The 14,242-nt window shown below is 37.8% G+C and overlaps 1 protein-coding gene across 1 annotated transcript in view; it reads right to left on the bottom strand.

Moving 5' to 3' along the window:
• Nucleotides 1-14,242, bottom strand: part of TXLNG (taxilin gamma) — a 53,392-nt gene that overhangs the window by 27,187 nt on the left and 11,963 nt on the right. The gene's annotated exons all lie outside the window — the stretch shown is intronic.

Below are 14,242 nucleotides of genomic sequence, written 5' to 3'. Positions count from 1 at the left end.
CAGTTAAGCATCTGCCTTCAGCTCAGGTCATGATCCCCATGTCGGGCTCCCAACTCAGTGGGGAGCCTGCTTCTCTCTCTCTCTCTCTGCCTCTCCCCCAGCTTATGCTCTCTCTCTCGTTCACTCTCTCTCTCTCAAATAAAATCTTTTTAAAAAGTACTCTAACTTCCTTTAAAAAAAATAATAAAACTTTTTCCCTATAAAATTCACCATTAAAATAATCAGCATCTTAGAAATGAAATTATCCCAAATTAGTGAACATTAATTATTCTGTTCTTATCCTTGATGAGATGGTACAGCAGAGATGGCTCACTAGCTACCCAGCAAAAACCCTTGCTCCTGCAATATTCTCTAGGGTGGGCACTGCTGGAAAAATGCTCAGCCTAGGACTCCATTTCTCAGCCCCCTGTATCTAAGCGGAACTCCCATGTAAAGTTCCCACCAATGGAATATAAGATGAAATAACGACTGTCCCTTCTTCAATAAGACTTTCATTCTTAGAAGCACACATTCTTTCACCACCATCTCTTCCCCATTCTGGCTGAATGCAGAGGTCTCCTAGACCCTGAGAGACGGCACAGCTACAGGATGAATTAAGTAACAGTCTAGGCCCCTAAATCCCATGTACATACAAAGGAAAGCTGCCCTTCTTACAAAGAACACCCATACTGGAGTATTAGATGAGCACAAAAATAAATTTCTCTCACATTAAGCCACAGAGACTTTGGGAATAACGTTTTAAGCAACTATCCCTGCCCGAACAAATGTAGATAGCAGCCATGGCAGTATAGGTATTCTCATATCTTATTCTCAAATCAGTAAAATTTACACCTTACTCTTTCTTCTATCATATTTTAACCCATTTATGGGTTTTCCCCTCCCTTAACATATGATGTAGCACAAATTTGAATTCTACACATTCTATACATTTCCTCTCTGTATGAAAGAGGGCATCATCCCTTTTTGAATAATACAACTGGGGGGAAGGTGTATAGTATCTTTCTCTTATCACAAGTGGACAAAAGCTACTATCCAAAGTTAATAGGAGAGCAGAGATTCATTATGTCAAGTTACAAGAGTAATTCCAACTGAAGAACTAAAACTGATTTAAAGTATCAAAGTAGCAGGGGAGAAGGAGAGTATGGGAAGTAAGTCCTTATCTTTTATAGTCTAATGTTGATAAATCAGGTACTATGCTTCTGGAAGAACAAAATGGTATAGCCACTTTGAAAAACTCTTTGACAATACAGATACATTCCAATACAGTTAATTCTACTCCTAGGATTTTACCCAAGTGTGTACGTATGTACAGCCAAAGGCCAAGAATGTTTAAAGCAGGGCTATTTGTAATTGCCCCAAAATGGAATCAACCCAAATTTGTATCAATAGAAGAAGGGATACATTGTACTATGTTCATACCATCCAGCAACAAGAACTAACTACTGCTAGATGGAGGGACACAGATGAGTCTCATAGACCAAACACTGTGAGGAAGGTGCCAGAGAATCCATACTGTCGGAAACCATATATATATGGTATATATATATATATATATATATACACACACACACACACACACATATATATATAAACCATATATATCATATATATCATATATATAAGTTCAAAAACAGGCAAGGCTAATCAATTGTACTGGAAAGCAACAAAGTGGTTACCTTCTGGGGTAAGGTCTTCTGGGGTGCTTGGTAATATTCTATTTCTTTTCTTGTTTTTTTTTTTTAGATTTCTTTTATTTATTTATTTGACAGAGAGAGACAGCCAGTGAGAGAGGCAACACAAGCAGGGGGAGTGGGAGAGGAAGAAGCAGGGTCCCAGAGGAGGAGCCCGATATGGGGCTCGATCCCAGGACTCTGGGATCACGCCCTGAGCTGAAGGCAGACACTTAACAACTGAGCCACCCAGGCGCCCCAAGTAATATTCTATTTCTTGATCCAGATGGGGTAACATAGATGTTCACTTTATGAAAATTCATTAAGCCTAAACATTTACGATTCGTGTACTTTACTGAAGTAAAAACATTTCAGAAAAGTTTATTTTATTTTATTTTTTTTTTAAAGATTTTATTTATTTATTTGACAGAGAGAGACAGCCAGTGAGAGAGGGAACACAAGCAGGGGGAGTGGGAGAGGAAGAAGCAGGCTCATAGAGGAGGAGCCTGATGTGGGGCTCGATCCCATACCGATGGGATCACGCCCTGAGCCGAAGGCAGACGCTTAACCGCTGTGCCACCCAGGCGCCCCCAGAAAAGCTTATTTTAAAACTTGCAATTTATACATTATTCAAGAGTTATGAAGAACCAAAACAGAATTATTTTCCTCTGGACAGAAAGATTAGCAATGTGTTGCTTTTCATGACACTTTTAAAATAATGTGCATGCAATACTTTCGTTTCTTAAAAAAATTAATGCATTAAGGGGAAATCAGTTGTCTATTTTCAGAGTTGTTTGATGCCACACTCTAAGCCTAAAAATTAGAAATATTGAAAAGACTCTTAAATTCTTTCAAAAACTTTAAAAACTCACTTCCACATGTAATGCATTCTGTGGAATGAGATTTCTCAAGTGTAATCCATAGGTATTAAATTTATAAAACATTCATGATGAAGTTTCAAGAACTTCAAAACAAACATATTTCATTAAATTCCATTCCTGCAGAAACTTCGTAAAGCCATGAATATGCCCAAATAACATATTATGTAAGTATTAATCTCAAACTAAATGCAAAGTGATCATTTATTGCTACACTTATATATAGCTACTAGTTCCACCTCTACTCTATATCAAATACTGAACTGCCATATACTATTGGGCACATGGATAATGTTAACAGACACCTTCTATAAAGAAGCAGTACAGAGGAAAAATAATAAGTGCTATTAATATCTTTCCCAATTTTTATTATTTTTTAAAGATTTTATTTTTATTTATTTGAGGGGGGGTTGAGCAGGGGGGAAGCAGAGGGAGAGGGAGAAGCAGGCTCCCCCACTGAGCAGGGAGCCCAATGTGGGGCTCGATTCCAGGACCCCAAGATCCTGACCTCAGCCGAAGGCAGACGTTTAATCGACTGAGCCACCCAGGTGCCCCTTCCCCAATTCTTAAAAAATAATTTTTAAACCTATCCCCTGAAAACCATTAGTATAAGAATGGGTTCACAAAATCACAACATTGGTTTTAAATACTGATGAAAATCTGTTAAAAGATAATTAAAATGGAAGATTGCTATCTCTAATACATGACAGAATTTCTCAGAAGTGTAATGATGATAAAATTCACATCGTACCAGAAAATGTTTTGTCAAGCCACACCAAAACTATAATGAACAAGCAATTTTTTGGAAGAAGGGGGAGCCCCTCATTTACTTCATGAGTAATTTTCACCAAGGAAAACCTGAGGCCTCTCCTAGGGTCAATTTTAATAAGAAAGGCACCTGAGGAATGGAATTTGTTAATCTCTCGTTTTTCAGTTCTATTAGTGTTTTTCATAACCTTTATTGAGATATAATTCACATGTAATTCACCAATTTAAAGTGTACAATAGACTGGATTTTAGTACATCCAGAGTTGTGCAACCTTCACCACAATCAATCTTAGAATACTTTGGGGCACCTCAGAAAGAAACCCTCCATTACCCCCAGCCCTAGGCAACTACTGTATTATGTCTCTACAGATGTGGTTGCTCTGAACAGTTCACATAAGTAGAATCAGATAATATGTGACCTTTTGTGTTTGGCTTCTTTCACACAGCATGATTTCAAGGTTCATCCATGTTGTAGTTGTATCATTACTTCATTTCTCTTTATTGCCAAATAATATTCCATGGTTTGGATATACCATATTTTACTTATCCATTCATCAGTTGGGACATCTGGATTATTTCCAACTATTGGCTATTAAGAATAATTGTTATGAACATTAATGTACAAGCCTTTATGTAGACTTATGTTTACATTTCTACAAGGTATATACCTAGGAGTGGAACTGTTGGGTCATATGGTCACTGTTTAACCTTTTGATGAACTGTGACACTATTTTTCTAACTGCACCATTTTATATTCCCACCAGCAGTGTGTTAGGGTTCCATTATTTATACATTCTCACCAAGACTTGTTATTGTCTGTCCTTTTGATAATAGCCACTGCACCGTGAAGAGATCTCATCTAATAACTAATAATGTTGAGAATCTTTTCATGTGCTTATTATTGGCCATTTGTATACCTCTTTTGGAGTAAAGTTTATTCAGATCTTTGCCCCTTTTTTAACTGGGTTATTTGAAATTTTCTTATTGAGTTGTACAAGTTCTTTATATATGCCAGATGCAAGTCCCTTATCAGATGTATGATTTCCGAGTATCTTCTATTACTGTTCTCTCAATTTTGGAGAAAACGCACAATATGGTCACCTATTTCAAAATGTCATAAATTTAATTAAAAGTTACTCTGGCTTTCAGATTAAAGGCATATAGGTCAATTTCAACTATCATAGACAGAAAAAGTTGAAGGACTAGAAAGGTCAAAATGTTTACCTAACTCAAAATAGTAGCTGGTGGCACTGAGCATAAATAAGGACACTGAATTAATGTGTAGAGTGAATAACCATCACATCTCATGCTGTCCTTCTATTTCATCATTCTCTATTTTTAGTTAATACTACTACTTTTTGTCTTTCCAGACACACCCCTTTTGCCTCTCAGCTCCTGTCACACACATTACATTATCACTTATTTGTTATGCATATCCTATTAGACAGCAAAAGCTTATGCATAAAAGGTACTCAATTGCCAATTGATGGAGCACACAAGGGGCCAAAATGGTTGCTGAAAACAAGCCATGGAAAGTACCTAAACATTACTATAGAAGTTCGAGGAGAATACCACTACTACTACTTGATCTTTAGAAGCGATACAGTATTACGTTTCCTTTCTTTCCTGTACAACTAATTTTTATGTATTTTTCACACTTGCTAATGACAGACTAACTTTGGTGCTACAAAATCTTGGTTTATGAATAAGCCCAGGTCCAGCTGGACTCTTGAAATAGCAGGCCCCAATTTTTCTACTGTAAGGACTATCTGTTCAAGAACCTACTTGAGTCTCTGCCCTGGGCCATGATATGAAGCAAATTCTTAGGCCAACAACTTTAAATGGTAAATTATTTCTCAGCCCTCATCTCCTTAAGCAGAGACCTCTATATCACATGGACAATACAACTTCCCACTCTGCTCTGATACCCATTCTGGATGCCTTTCTTGCTATAATCTCCTGTATAAACAGCAGCAGTTAGTATTTATATAGCAAATACTACATCCTGGCACAACTGTAAGCACTTTCCTGTACTAACTAACTTAATCCTCACAATGTCACAAGACAGGTATTATTATCTCCATTTTACAGATGAGCAATCTGACACGGTAAAGTCAAGTATCGTGGCAAAGCTCACAATTAGTAAATAGCAGAGCAAAGATTTGAACCCTGGCAGTCTGGTTTCTGAGTCCACACTTTTAACCACAATGACATACTACTTCATGACTACCCTTTGTCTACTACACAAACACCCTTGTCCTGGCCCAGCCACCTAACAGACACCTATTTAATAATGCGTAGAGATGCTCCCCATATACTATGTATAAAAACAAATTGCAAAACAGTATGCACCATGTATTTTATATACACACATATATATTTATGCATGTATATACACACACATATAAAGCATTGGGAGAAGGTGAACCTGGCTGGCTCAGTTGGTAGAGCATGTGACTCTTGATCTCAGGGTTGTGTGTGTGAGCCCCACGTTGAGTGTAGAGATTACTTAAAAATCTTTTTTTTTTTTTAAGCTTTTTTTTTTTTTAAAGATTTTATTTTTATTTATTCGACAGAGATAGAGACAGCCAGCGAGAGAGGGAACACAAGCAGGGGGAGTGAGAGAGGAAGAAGCAGGCTCATAGCAGAGGAGCCATGTGGGGCTCGATCCCATAACGCTGGGATCACGCCCTGAGCCGAAGGCAGGCGCTTAACCGCTGTGCCACCCAGGCGCCCCTAGATTACTTAAAAATCTTAAAAAAGTTGAGAGCAAATACATCTACATATTAACAAAGGTTTTTACTTCATTATTATTATTTTTTAGAGGAGGGAGGGATAGAGGGAAAATTTTTTTTTTTTTGAGAGAGTGAGAAAGAGCACAAAGTGGGGGGAAGAGGGAGAGAGAGAATCTTAAGTAGGCTTCATGCCCAGCGTGGAACCTAATGCAAGGCTCAATCTCACAACCCTGAGATCATAACCGGAGCTGAAATCAAGAGTCACTTAACCAACTGAGCACACCAATAACGTTTATTTTTAAATAGTATAATTATGGGTGGTACTTCTTTTTCCTTCCCTGTATCTTCTAGTTTAACTACAGTGAATTTTTATTACTCTTGGAATTGAAAAAAATTCAAAAACTACTCATACTAATAACAGATCGTAGAACATCTGTATGGAAGCATCATATAACATATGTAAATTTTATTAAAATTTCTACAGTCATTTAAGATAAAAAATTTTTTTAATTTAAAATTTTTTTTTTAGACAGGGAGAGTGAGCACCCGGGGGGTGGGCAGACAGAGAGGAAGAGCGAGAATCCCAAGCAAGCTCCATGCCCCGAGCAGAGCCAGACATGGCACTCCATGCCACAACGCCAAGATCACGATCCAAGCTGAAATCAAGAGTAGGTTGCTCAATCGACTGAGCCACTCAGGAGGCCCCAAAATTAATTTATTTTAACACAAATGGATACTCAAATGAAATAATGTTAAGACTCACAATGCAAGAAAAATTGGCAAATAGGAAGCAAGAAATCACAGAAAAGTAAAGACAAGTGGCTAGTAAACATATGCTTAACTTTACTCACAATAAGAGAAGTGCAACTTAAAACTATCAGATACCATCATTCACATCAAAAACTTTGACCACACAGTGTGGGAAAGGGTGTGAGGTACTCTCAAGCATTCCTGGTTGGGGAACAAACTGCTTTAACCACTAAGGAGTCTAATTTAGGGCAGGGATTGTGTGGAAAGGGGCACAAAGGAACTTTCCAGGGTGATGGGAGCACTCTATAACTTGATTAGGGTTTGGGTTACAGAGCTGCATCCATTTGTTAAAACTCAGCATGTACATACTTAACATGGCTTCATGGGCAAAAGGACCAACAGATGGATAGATAAATGAAAAGGTATAGTAAACTATCAATGGCAGAATCTAGGTGGTGGCAATATGGATGTTAGTATCAAATTCTTTCAACTTTACTTTATGTTTAAAAATTTCCAAAATAGGGGCGCCTGGGTGGCACAGCGGTTAAGCGTCTGCCTTCGGCTCAGGGCGTGATCCCGGCGTTGTGGGATCGAGCCCCACATCAGGCTCCTCTGCTATGAGCCTGCTTCTTCCTCTCCCATTCCCCCTGCTTGTGTTCCCTCTCTCGCTGGCTGTCTCTATCTCTGTCGAATAAATAAAATCTTTAAAAAAAAAAAATTTCCAAAATAAAATGTTGGGGAAAAAAACATGCCACATAGCTTCAACCAACCAAACTCCTTTCTTATCAATTTCTTCTATGGACAAGCCAGTATATCTATGAAATTATATACATAATGACATTTATGTATCAGTATATATAGTAACAAAAAAAAAATCAGAAATACCCTAAATGTCCATTAATAATGAACTGGATGGTAATAACTTTGTATGGTGAGAGATGACAAACTGTGGTGAGCATTTTGTAATGAACATAAATGTTGAATCATTATGTAGTACAGCTGACACTAATGTAATATTGTATATGAACTATACTTCAATTAAAATAAATAATAAAAACTACATACCCCCAACCAAAATAATGGACTGGATAGATCTATTGTGGTACATCCATACAATGGAGTACTATAGTACCTATTAAAAAATAAGGTAGTTGTAGAATTACTGATCTGTAAGGGTAAGTTGAAAGGGGATAAAGAAAAATGCCCAATACTATGTATGTATTATATGCCACGATTTGGGGGTGTGTGTGTGTGTGTGTGTGTGTGTGTGTGTGTGTGTGAGGAGGGTGGTTATATAAGTTTATGAGTGGGAATCATATACAATCTCTGGAAGGATACAAAGAAACACAGTAATGGAGAGAAACTGGAGGTGGCGGGGGAGGTGGGGGACACCACGCTTTCACAGCATGCCTGTTTTTATCTTTTAAGTTACGGACCATGAGTTACCTTCATAACAGTTTTTTTCTTTTAAATACCAAGATGAATAGAGTAATATAGTACTTACCATTAGGAAAAATGAGAAGGAGGAAATGTTTATTGAAATTCCAATCTCAAATGAAAATGAAACCAACAATAAGTGGTTTCAAGATAAATTTCTATTCGAACTTTTCCCTGAAAATCGTAAAATAAACTATCATATTTTCATTTTGTTTATGAGTCTATCGTCATGAGCAGCACACACAGCTCTTATAGCTTGGAAGACACTTGAGAGAGCAGGTCATTAGGCCACAGCAGTGTTTACTAGAGCCCTAAACCCCAACAATCCTCCACCCCAGCCATTCCCCTCCTGTCAAAGGATGTATTTCTCAACCTTACTCCCATTGCCTAAATACTTGCAGCTAAGATGGTTCCTTAAGTGAAGGAGAGAGGCCTTCAAAATGGATAGCCACCAGTTCACCAACCATTAATTGTAAGAGCAAATAGCTATTATAGAAACTTTTGCAAACATGAATACAGTGGATTCATCTACTACTTGTAATAGCTTTTCCATCAATACATTTGAAACTGAGATCACACAGGAATTAAAAACCTAAAGAAAAAACTATTTAAGTTTCTTTCCCTTCTACTCTGTAGATAAAGAGAAAGATGAACAATTTTATTTTAAAGTTTAAAACTTTCAGTTATGCTCTTTCATATATTATTGAAGCTAAAGAACCATATTTCTTTGGCTTATTTTGTTTAAAGGGTTTAAATGTTTTTAGTAATGACTGTTCTTTTACTAACACTCTAAATAATAAACAAAAAAGCCAACACCACATTCACTTCCTAATTATTTCAACTACCATCTGCTTAAATGAGATTGAAAGTCTTCAACCAGTGCTAAGCACGTGTTAAAAGCAGAAATCACTCAATGGGGGCTCCTGGGTGGCTCAGTCGGTTAAGTGGCTGCCTTTGGCTCAGGTCATGATCCCAGCGTTCTGGAATCAAGCCCCGCATGGGGCTCCCTGCTCAGCAAGGAGCCTGCTTCTCCCTCTCCTTCTGCTGCTCCTTCTGCTTCTGCTCTCTCGCTTGTGCTCTTTCTCTTAAATAAATAAATAAAATATTAAGAATAAAAGTCACTCAATCCTTGCCACTGAAGGCTAGGGCAGCCCTTCAGAGGAAGCAGGTAGGAAAGACTGTGCACATTTATGCATTTTCCTGAGGAGAGAGCCATAGCTTGCCTTGAGTTCCCAAAATATCTTGGAAAATGTTATCAAGTAGGTAAAGAAAACCTTCAGAACCTGCAGGTCCCTTTATTACCCCATTTAACCTTCCCCTCTGCGAGGTGGGTCTTACTGTTCCAGCTACAGATAATGAAACTTAGTGAGATGAAGTAACTTGCCCACGATCATATTAAAATCAACAAAAGGAGCTTGCAAAATTCAAAACCAGGTCTGTCAAACTCCAGAGTCTAGGTTTTCTTCATTACACAACTCCCTTCACACTTCATACATTAGCCGTGAAAAATAAAAGTTCAAACAGATCTCTCATGCAGTTACAAAATAAACCTAAGAAATTAAATGACGTCTAAAAACATATAGCATGCTGGATATACAAGGATGAAATTAGGAAAAGTTCAGGAAAGAGCTTTAAATTTTTAGCAGTGATTAACTATGGAATTTAGGGAGGGGAGATAGGATGAATTTGGCAGTAGGGATATCTTTAAATAATTTAAGTGATTTTTTTTTAAGGTACTGAGGTTGTTGTTGTTTTACTTTTTTGGCCCAACGTGGGGCTTGAACTCACAACCCTGAGATCAAGACCTGAGCAGAGATCAAGAGTCTGATGCTTAACTGACTGAGCCACCCAGGCATCCCTACTTTTTTGTGTCTTAGGATAAACTGAATTAGCTCTAAAAATCCCTTCAATCCTAGGTTTCTAAATAACTTGCCCTAAGAGTTGTCAACTACTAAACAGGACTATGAGGACAAGAGTGCATGCTGGCCAGGCCTGGGAGGGCCAGTGAAGGAAGAACCGCCTGAGGAAATACTGAAGATACCAAAAATACTCTATCTCTCAAGACATCAGCTATCAGCCTTAGTTGATTTTCAAAATATGAACCTCCCTCCTAAACGTATCCAGTATTTTGAGAAGCTTTTACATTTCCAAATACGAATTGTACAAACTTATTGTAACATTTACATTTTCACATGCTTTTTAATTTTTTTAAATAGGAGTTGGTGGGGGTTTTATGTACTTTTTAAATCAGAAAAGTGACTTTAGCTTTATATAAATCATTTAAAATAGTTTATATACTAAAGCTATTTTAGTCTTTCAAATAATTATTCTGGATAGCAAACTTTTCCACACAGTTAACATTGCATCAATCATTCATCTCAAAATTCTGTTTTAACCATTCTGGACCAAAGCCTTTAAAATATATATTACATAACTTGATGCCTCCTTAAATAGTAGTCTGTTTCACTGTGTTAGAACAAAAGAATGAAATGAAAGGGTTTTAATTTTTAACAGACAAAATGATAATATTACTGAGCACTAGAATATAATTAGATTCTGGAGTACATCTCTACAATATGCCTATATTCTTTTCTGGGGGCTGGGGAGGGGTAGAAGGAGAGAGAGTCTTAAGCAGCCTCCGTGCTTATCTCACGACCCTGAGATCACGACCTGAGCTGAAACCAAGGGTCGATGCTTAACCGACTGCGCCACCCAGGTGACCTCCCCCAATATTCTTTACTACAATAAACTCTTAATATCACAAAATATAAACTCCCACAGATGAAACCTTATTTTTATTTCAAGCATGAAATACTTGTCAGAGACTTCTTAATTATATAGCACTGTCTTCCAAAACAGACCATGCAAACCCTTATAGGGGAATTCACTATATTAAAAATGGTGTCATTTCAAATTGGTAAAGGAAATAAGTGATTTCAGGTATCTCCCAAACCATATGGGAGAAAAAGAGGGATACCCTGTAGCAACCCTCCAGATGTACCAAGACTGAAAAACAGAATGAAAACCACAAAGAACTAGAAGTCCTAAGTAAAATTTTCTTCATAACCTTGGCATGGGAAAGATCTGAGTAAACCAAGAAGCACAGAAGCTATTTTTAAAAGGAGAAGACGATCAATTTGGACCAGCTTCAAAAGGCCACATTGATACGGGCTTCAAATGATTCAGAGACCCATTTGCAAGGGTTTATGAACAAGCAGATCACAGTTATAGAGAATGTTTAACCTCATTCACAATTAAAGAAATACAAATAAAAATGTAAATCATCTTTAACCTACCAGATGAAAAAAGGTTGATTTAAAAAGAACAAAACAAACCTTACTATGAGCAAACAGGTCCCTCAGTACAGTCCTGGGGAGTCTAAGTAGAGTATTAGTTTTGTAGGGGTATTTAGCAGTATCTATCAATGTCTGAATACACACTCACTTTCATCTAGCAATTCCACTGCCAGTTTATTCTGAAGATATTCTCACTCAAGGGCAAAGGCTATTCACCAAACTACTGATTGTTACAACATAAAACCACTTAAATATCTACAAATAAGGAACTGTTTAAATAAATAATGCTCATCCATACAAGGTAAAATTGCAGCTATTCAAAAGAATAATGTAGATCCACGTCAATAGGGACAGATCTCCAAGGTATAATTAAGTAGGGAAAAATACAAACATCTGGTGCAAGATGAACGTCTCAGTATAAATTAAAAATGTATTCATAGGGGCGCCTGGGTGGCTCAGTTAAGCGTCTGCCTTCGGCTCGGGTCATGATCCTAGGGTCCTGGGATGGAGCCCCGCATAGGGCTCCTTGCTCAGCAGGGAGCCTGCTTTTCCCTCTCCCTTCCACTCCCCCTACTTAAGCTCTCTAACAAATAAATAAGTAACATCTTTTTAAAAAATGTATTCATATAGGCTCAGTCATATAAGTGTCTGCCTTTGGCTCAGGTCATGATCTCAGGGTCCTGGGATTGAGCCCTGTATTGGGCTTCCCGCTCAATGGGGAATCTGCTTGTCCCTCTCCCTCTCCCCCTGCTCATGCTTCCTCTCTCTCAAGTAAATAAAATCTTTAAAAAAGAGAGACAAGAAATAACAAGTGTTGGAGAGGTTACAGAAAAAAGGGAACCCTTGTGTACAGTGGGAATGTAAAACAGTGCAGCTACTATGAAAAATAGTATGGAGGTTCCTCAAAAAATTAAAAATAGAACTAGCACATGATCCAGCTATTTCACTTCTGGGTATTTATCTGAAGAAAATGAAAATACAAATTTGAAAAGATATATGCATCCCTATGTTTACTGCAGCTTTATTTACAACAGCCAAGATATGGAAACAATCTAAGTATCATCAGTGGATGAATGGAAAAGGAAGATGTGGTATACATACACAATGGAGTATTACTCAGCCATAAAAGAGAACACAATCTTGCCATTTTCAACAACAGGGATGGACCTAGAGGGTATCATGCTAAACAAAATAAGTCAGAGAAAGACAAATATTGTATGATTTCAATTGTATGTGGAATCTAAAAAACAAAACTCACAGATACAGGGAATAGATAGGTGGTTATCAGAGAGGAAGGGGATTGGAGGTGGGCTAAAGGGTAAAGGAGGTCAATCATATAGGTGATGGATGGTAAATAGACTTATTGTAGCGATCACTTCGTAGTGTATGCAAATACTGAATTCTTATATTGTACATCAGAAACTAATATGTGATATTACCATTTTACCTCAATTAAACTGAAAAAAAAAAAAACAAGCCTACTGTTTGAGATACATGGAATTTACAAAAGAGGGTTAACACAATATACGTAAGGCTAACTCCTGAGTAAAGGGAGGAAGGAAAACACCTAACATCTACTAAATGCTATGTGCTAGACATTTTAAATACATTATTTAGTTTAGCCTTACAATTCTAAGATAGTAAAAATGTCACTACATCATATAGATAAACTAAGGAGCAAAGTAGGAAGAGGGGAAAAGTCCATTATTTGAGACATACATTTATTGAGCATGGTATGGAGGTAATGCTTTTATGGGGGGACGTACTAAAGAATCGCACTGGAAGTTAAGAATCATGATGAATACCCAAGTGTTCACTGACAGATAAACAAAATGTGGTATATAATACACACATTAGAATACTTATTCATCCTTAAAAGGGAAAATCTTGACACATGCTAAAACATGGAGGAACCTTGAAAATATCATGTTTAAGTGGGGGCTCCTGGCTAGCTCAGTCAGAACAGCATGTGACTCTTGATCTCCAGATCATGAGTTCGAGCCTCACACTGGGTATAGAGATTACTTAAATAAACTTTAAAAAGGGGCACCTGGGTGGCTCAGTCAGTTGGACGTCTGCCTTTGGCTCAGGTCATCATCCCAGCATTCTGGGATCAAGCCCCATGTCAGGCTCCCTGCTCTGCAAGGAAGCCTGCTTCTCCTTCTCCCTCTCCCACTCCCCCTGCTTGTGTTCCCTCTCTCGCTGCCTCTTTCTCTGTCAAATAAATAAATAAAATCCTTTAAACAAATAAATAAAAAGGGACGCCTGAATGGCTCAGTTGAATGCCCAGCTCTTGATTTTGGCTCAAGCCATGATCTCAGGGCTTGAGCCCTACACTGGGCCAGGGGGAGGGCCCCCCTGCAAGGCTCTGCTCAGTGGGAAGTCTGCTTGTCCCTCTCCCTCTGCTCCTCCCCGCCCCTAGCCCTGCTCATGCTCTAAAATAAATAAATCTTAAAAAAATAAATAAAAATCTTCAAAAGTCTTTAAAAAAATAAACCTAAAAATATATATATATGTTAAGTGAAAAAAGCCAGACACAAATGAACAAACACTGTATGATTCCATTTATAGGAAATACCAATAACAGTCAAATACACAAAGAAAATAGAATAATAGTTGCCAGGGGCTCAGGGCAAGGGGGAATGGAGTACAGAGTTTCAGTTTGGGAAGATGAAAAAGTTCTGGAAACGGATGACTGTGTTGTTTGC

The sequence above is a fragment of the Ailuropoda melanoleuca genome, chromosome X (genome assembly GCF_002007445.2).
Source record: "Ailuropoda melanoleuca isolate Jingjing chromosome X, ASM200744v2, whole genome shotgun sequence".
NCBI lineage: Eukaryota > Metazoa > Chordata > Mammalia > Carnivora > Ursidae > Ailuropoda > Ailuropoda melanoleuca.
This window is presented reverse-complemented; position numbering and strand designations above follow the sequence as displayed.